The sequence below is a fragment of the Silene latifolia genome, chromosome 10, assembly GCF_048544455.1.
Source record: "Silene latifolia isolate original U9 population chromosome 10, ASM4854445v1, whole genome shotgun sequence".
In the NCBI taxonomy this organism is placed as follows: Eukaryota; Viridiplantae; Streptophyta; class Magnoliopsida; order Caryophyllales; family Caryophyllaceae; genus Silene; species Silene latifolia.
In genome coordinates, this window is record NC_133535.1 from 35,230,298 (window position 1) to 35,237,146 (window position 6,849).

The 6,849-nt window shown below is 30.2% G+C and overlaps 1 long non-coding RNA gene across 1 annotated transcript; it reads right to left on the minus strand.

The window, feature by feature from the left end:
• Positions 1-3,860: 3,860 nt before the first annotated feature.
• Positions 3,861-6,151, minus strand: LOC141608926 (uncharacterized). The gene is made up of 3 exons (XR_012527065.1): positions 6,064-6,151; positions 5,910-5,969; positions 3,861-4,074 (listed from the first exon to the last, which is right to left on the minus strand). It is a non-coding gene; the product is annotated as an uncharacterized LOC141608926 (long non-coding RNA).
• Positions 6,152-6,849: the final 698 nt, after the last annotated feature.

The following is a 6,849-nucleotide window of genomic DNA, read 5'->3' on the forward strand; positions in this document are numbered from 1 at the left end:
ATATTAAAATCCTAATATCCAAAACAATCGATTAAAGCATAAAAATCAATATATCAACCAAATAAATTCCCAATTGACAAAATAAAATTTAGCATAGTCCAAATTCATATGTAAACTTCATAGAACCAGGTTATCATAATTTCATAAAATATATATTAATATAAATCCTCATAAAAATTCCTAGTACATGCAACTACAACAATCTAAATTGTGTAATACATAGTAATGTCGAAGTTACTTTGTTATGAATCTGACTCAACATATGCTAGCCTTTAAAAACATAATTTACATATGGGTAAAACATATGAATCATTAATCTAAATAAAAAACTAGGATAAGAATTATAAGAGTAATCAATTTACCCTTATAATAAAATGATTAAAGGAGGAATTAAATCAATAAATGATGAAGAATTATTGTGGGGGTGCTTGACGTTTTACACGGCAAAACCAAAGGAATAGGCTAGGTTGATTTTTCTTATTTTGTGAGTGATAAATAAATAAATAAATAAACATAAAGAATAGTGTTTATGAGGGGATAAATAAATAACAAATAAATAAATAAGCATAAAAATCTCCTTAAAAGTACTCTCATAAAAACTGGTCAAAGACGACAATATTGTTAACAACCAAAAATAACTTCTCATAATTAAGTTGTAAAATAATTAAAAAGGTAGGAGAAGATAATATATCATGGATTTAAAATAAAAGAATACAACAAGTTTAACAAATAACTTGTCTAAAACCAAAATACACGGTCTAAAAATCAACTGGACCCGAAAAATTGATTTTAAAATTAGCTTGTAAAAAAATCGTCATTTAAGATAAACATTCGGTCCGGGAAGAAATCAGACTGAAATATGACCTAAACCGAAGGTAATTAACGATTTAAATGAAAACCGCTAAATTAAAATTAAAATTTTAAACAATATAATTAAAAATAAAATAATAGACTTAAAATTTACGGGTGTTACAACATGATTTTGACATAATTTTATAAATACTATCACACGGTGGAAATAAAGTCGAAAGTTTTAACATTTCCTAGACAATCTGCCTTATAATTTACTATATATTGACCCGTATTTATACAATAATATAAAAAAGGTAACTTGAATATTTATTTGAAAGACACGTGGCACTCTCTAACCTCTCAATTTTATTCATTTGTGAGATTTTTAGCATCACCGTAGTCTTTTGGCTTACCCATTTACTAATTTACTACAAAATAAAAGCAACTCGTCGTTTCTTACTCCCTCTTCAATACCTATCCTTTTAATTACATCACCATTACTCTTCATTATACCTTATGTCCTTCTCAATTCTCACCTTTAACATTCTTACTTTTGGCATTAAACTTCTTTTAATTTGCATGTTGGCGGTGCACAAAAAAGGGACGTGGACGTGGACGTGGACGTGGAAATTACAAGAGAAAATATATATGAACAAATCCTCGTCATCGGACCAGGTTCCGATCATAATCTTATATTTCTTTCTCTGTTATTAGTTTATTATCTCTGTAGTTTTTGGTATGTCTTCTAACTTTCATTGGTCCATATAAATCCATGTGTACACTACTACAAATCCAGGCAACCACAACGCCCTTTAACAACGCTTATTCACGAAAATGACCATAAGACGTTGTAGAATGGATGACGCGAATTTTATTAAACTTAATTACAACGGATATGTGTTGATAACCGTTGTTATAGGTTTTAACAACGGGTTAAACTTGCACAACCATTGTTAATATAAAAACTAATAACAATAGTTTACTCTGTAATACATTATAACCATTGTTAATAATTTGGCACAAAGTTAGTGAAAAGTAATTACAACGGTTATATATAAACCCGTTGTTAATACTTTTTAACAACGGTTTTCTAAGGACCCGTTGTTAATATATTCTCTAATGACAACGGGTTTATGTGTAAAAACCGTTGTCAGTACTTTCCATAATATAAACCACACAAACACAAACAGAAACCTAACACAAACACAAACATACACAAACACAAACACACACTTTCTCATCGTCTCTTTCTCTCTTTCTCATCGTCGCTTTATCATCTCCGTCACTGTTGTTGTCATCGTCTCTTACTTTCTCTAATTATCAGGTAAATATCTATCGCTTTATATGCATGGTTTTAGGTTTTGTCATCTCCGTCATTATTTTCTTTCTCTAATTATTTTATTTGCATGTGTTTTTATCAATCATTATTGTTCTTTCTCTAAGTATTATTCGCTTAATTAGTATTGTAACTGTTGTTTTTCTGCGTTTATTAGCTTGTAAAACAAATTAAATAAAATAAAACAAAGAAGAAGATGATGGAGAGGAATGCATAATAAACTTAATTAATTAATATATAAATACATAAAAAACGAATTACATTGCTAAAAATGCAATTCTTAGATATGCATAGAGAGTCTTATTCTCTTCTATGATATACATCCTCTCCTCCTTTGCTATTTGGAGGTTTCGTTCCGCAGTTGCTATATCGTCATATAGCTGCATTATCTGCTGCTCTGTCAAGCCATTTTTTTGGCGTCCTTGAGTGCGATCCGAGCTTCCTCAAGGTAGCTCCTAAACCTGCTCTCGATGTCCAGCAACCGGCGGATGAAACTCTTGTTGTACTCGGTCATAATGCATGTATTATGGATGATATCATTCATTGTTGAAGGAAGTTTGGAGTTTGTTTTAAAGATTTAGGGTTTGGAGTTTGTTTTAAAAAGATTTAGGGTTTGGAGTTTAGGACGTGGAGATAGTGATATAATGGAATGGTTATTGAGATAATGCATGAATTTATACTTAGTAATGTGTCGTTTGAATTGTTTTTTAATTAATATATGTTTAGGAAGTTGTGCCAAATCTTATAACCCTTCTCATTCCATATATTATTGTGTCCTTTCATATGCAGGAATTTGGCAGTAATAATGCATATTTTGCATCGGAATTACATTAATAATGCATGCATCTAGTAATATATACTTTTTTTAAATCAACAACAACGGTTTTTTCTACTGTAACCGTTGTTATAACTTTCCCACCAAAATTTAGTCACACTTTCCACAACGATTTTTTCTACTTTAAACCGTTGTTAATAGTTTTCACAACTGGTTACTTAGAAAAACCAACCGTTGTCAAAATCTTTAACAACAGACACTTTAACAACGTCCGCTTTTTTATATAACAACGGTTTTTAACCGTTGTTATAGCCTGTATCTGTAGTAGTGGTACCAGTTCTAGTGGATGTTCTGTACTAACTACTCTTTTTGGTTTGAATGAAAATCTTACTTGTTTGCATCGGGCACAGGAGTCACACATCTTCTCTTGCTCGAATTTAATTGATGGTAAACCCTCAACCAAATCCCACAATTTAAGTTTCTATAAAATTGTTGGACTAATGTGTGCAAACCTCTTGTGCCACAAGCATGAATCATCTAGGGTAGCTTTCATACACGTCAAGGAATCTGTAGTGACTGTATTCAAATCAATCATATACACATTCCTCTTACGTTGACCCTCAAGAATGACATTACTAGTACTTTCAAATATGATACGACAGACATTTGAGTGAAAAATAACTTTGTTTTCTTTGTCACATAATTGAGAGATACTTAGCAAGTTATGTTTAAGACCACTTACAGATAAACGTTGTTAGTTGTGTATGAAGAAGATATACCAATTTTACCTATTCCGACGATCTTGCCCTTCTTGTTATCTCCAAAGGTAACTTTACCACCATCAAATGGCTCTGGTGAAAGAAAAAAAAATTTGTTGCCAGTCATGTGTAATCCCCTATAAAATCTAGTGCAAAACAGTGGCGGAAACACTGTTTAATGGGATTAAATACACAAAGATAAAAGTTCTAACTGTTATAAATTGAGAATGTATAAAATTCTCAAGGATAAAATTAAATGGTTAAGTCTAAACAAATGCCACTTTTATAAAAAGGGCGAAAATAAAATTCCTCAAAAGTGTTAAAACTAAAAACCATAAAAGAAAGCAGAAAACAGAGTAGGATCTGCAAACTACTCGCTAGCTCACACAAAAAATCCCCAGCATAGCTAATACCTGTCATGTTATAAACATAACAGCCACAATCAGTGGGGAGTAACTCGACGTTCTCCCAGCCATATCACATGATATAAATGTTACAGATGCAAATAATATATCAAAGTAAATTGAAATGTTTATAAAACATAAGTATCAAAATATGATTACCAAATCACGTTAACCAACGTGCTGCATGCTTAAAAGCAAAATATTCAAATGATAGAATGGAAATAATATAGTTCAGGCTAGATATTCACTTTAGCTATACTCCTTGACACCGCAGCATCTTACACTAGTTTCGGGAACTCAGTGTCACGCAAAGGTGACCAACTCCAAGTTCGCTCACTAGACAACAAGCTATAATAGGACACGTCTTACCACGCAGTGCGAAGTCCTAGTCTAAGTACATGTACATGACTCTACGACAATCTGTACCGCCCGCAGGATACCCAATCTTATAGCTGTATAAGAACCCGTATGCCTTAGTTTATTATTCTTTGCCTTTACTTTCATTATTCCAAACTTAAAAGTATTCCAAGTGATATAGTATATTATTCAAATGGTTCGTAAGTGAACTACACTTTTATTTTCTTCGAATTAGAAAACTTAAACTTAAAACCAAAAGTATAAAATTTATTTAAGGACTTTAAATAAATTGAGTTACTGAAATTAAACTTTAAAGACCATCCTTTGACTTAAGGTACTTTAGTAAAGACTTATTACTTAGGCTTTAATGAGACGGAGTTCTACATTAGTTTATAAAACTGAACAGCAGTATTGTAAAATTCATAATTAATTACAGAAAAATCGAAATGACGCAAGGCCAATTTTCATGGTTTCCTGTAGCTTTTATCTACAATTTTCATTTTTTGACAAACTTTAAATTACGAAAGTATCAGGGGTCTAAAAATTGATTTCTAAAAACTGTCAGAAAACGTCACCCATAATATTTCAGTTCATAAATCCACTTTTAGAAAACATTTTAAGGCAAGGCATAATTTTAAACATAATTAAACATGATAAATATTCATTGAGAAAAAGATTAGCTACTGTATCAAAAGCAAAATATCTTTTAAAAATGAATCTTTGAGAGAAGTCAGAAACGCGTTTTACAGGCGAGCTGTTCACAAATATTTAATTATGACCAAACCGTAAGTCTAAATCTTATGAAAATTTTTATACAGACTCTATACTTTAAAATAATAGGAGTCTATTCTTTACACTTTTGCAAATTCGAAATAAAAACAAGTGATATGAATTTTACAAACAGACGAACATATTTGACAGATTTAACAACGGTTTTCATCAAACTTGTAAAATACACCATAAATCGAAAATAATGATTGAAGACCTACAAATTTATACACAACCTAATACTCCATGTCTCTGCCATATACTAAAATATTGTAAATTTACAATTTTATTTAGTATTTTTAACATAATTAAAACCGAACAGAAATGCTATAATCGCAGAAACTGCATCAATACATTAAATTACGAAATAAATACTAAAACTCCAAAATAATTACCACGAAAATTCATGGTATCTTAAAATCAACTATTAATTCCAGAAAAATGATTTACATCAGTTTAAATTATAAAAACGAAATTATTAAAACCCTAATAATATCAAAACAATCGATTTGATCATAAAACTTGTAAATCAACCAAAATAAATACCCTATTGACAAAATAAAATTATACATAGTCAAAATAAATTATGGATATCAAAAGATCAGAAATTAAAGGTTTCATCATATGTATCAATAAATCATCATAAAACATTAAAAATCCAATAATACATACAACTACAACAATTAAATCGATGTAATACCGAGTAACGTCGTAGTTACCTTAATTGTCCAAATCCGAATCAACAAGATATTCGTCTGCGTCGGAGTCCTCTTGATAACCTACAAAACATAATATACATATGTTTAAGACATATGAATTATTGATCTAAGTAAAAAAAAACTAGAAGAAGAATAATAAGAGTAATTAATTTACCCTTAGAATGAGATGATTAATGATGGATTTAGATCAATAAATGATGAACACAAGTTGGTGATGGAGGATTATTTCCCACGGCACAAGGAGTAGGTAATTAGGGTTTATTATCTAATAAATGATGAGATAAATGCAATTAGAGTTTATAAGGGAGTGAATGAGAAAAGATAGGAGAAAAATAATATCTCTTTGACTAGCTAGTGTACCGATTTTTAACAAGGAATTAAAACTCAAAATATCTTTACATTTTAATGGTAAAAAGGGTTAGAAATAAGATAATAACATTTATCTTAAGGTTAAAGATAAGAAGAATAAATCAAGTCTAAAATCCAACTTGTTTACAACCAAATACTCGGTCCATAAATTAATGGGGTCAAAAATAGTTTTTTTTTCCATTTTCCTTATAAAAAGGTTATTTAAATAAAAACGGTCCCTTTATAAAATCGGATTAAAATTAACATTTAAAACGGGTTTAAATGAAGTATAAATCAAAACCGTAACAATTAAAATCATCATAAACCCCTTTAGAAATATTAAATAAAATGAGATTTATGAATATGGCGGTACAAAAATGAATTTAACTAAATTAAATTCTCGAAACTTAAAAATTCCGAATAAGGAAGAATTAGAATTATAAATTCTAACTCGGGAAATAGCGGGTGTTACAACCTCCCCCACTAAGAAAAAGTTTCGCCCCCGAAACTTGTAGGAATAAAAAGGGCGGAAAAGAAGCGGGAATACCTCAATCGAAGAGGTGAGGGTGTTTAACGCGCATTAACGACTCGA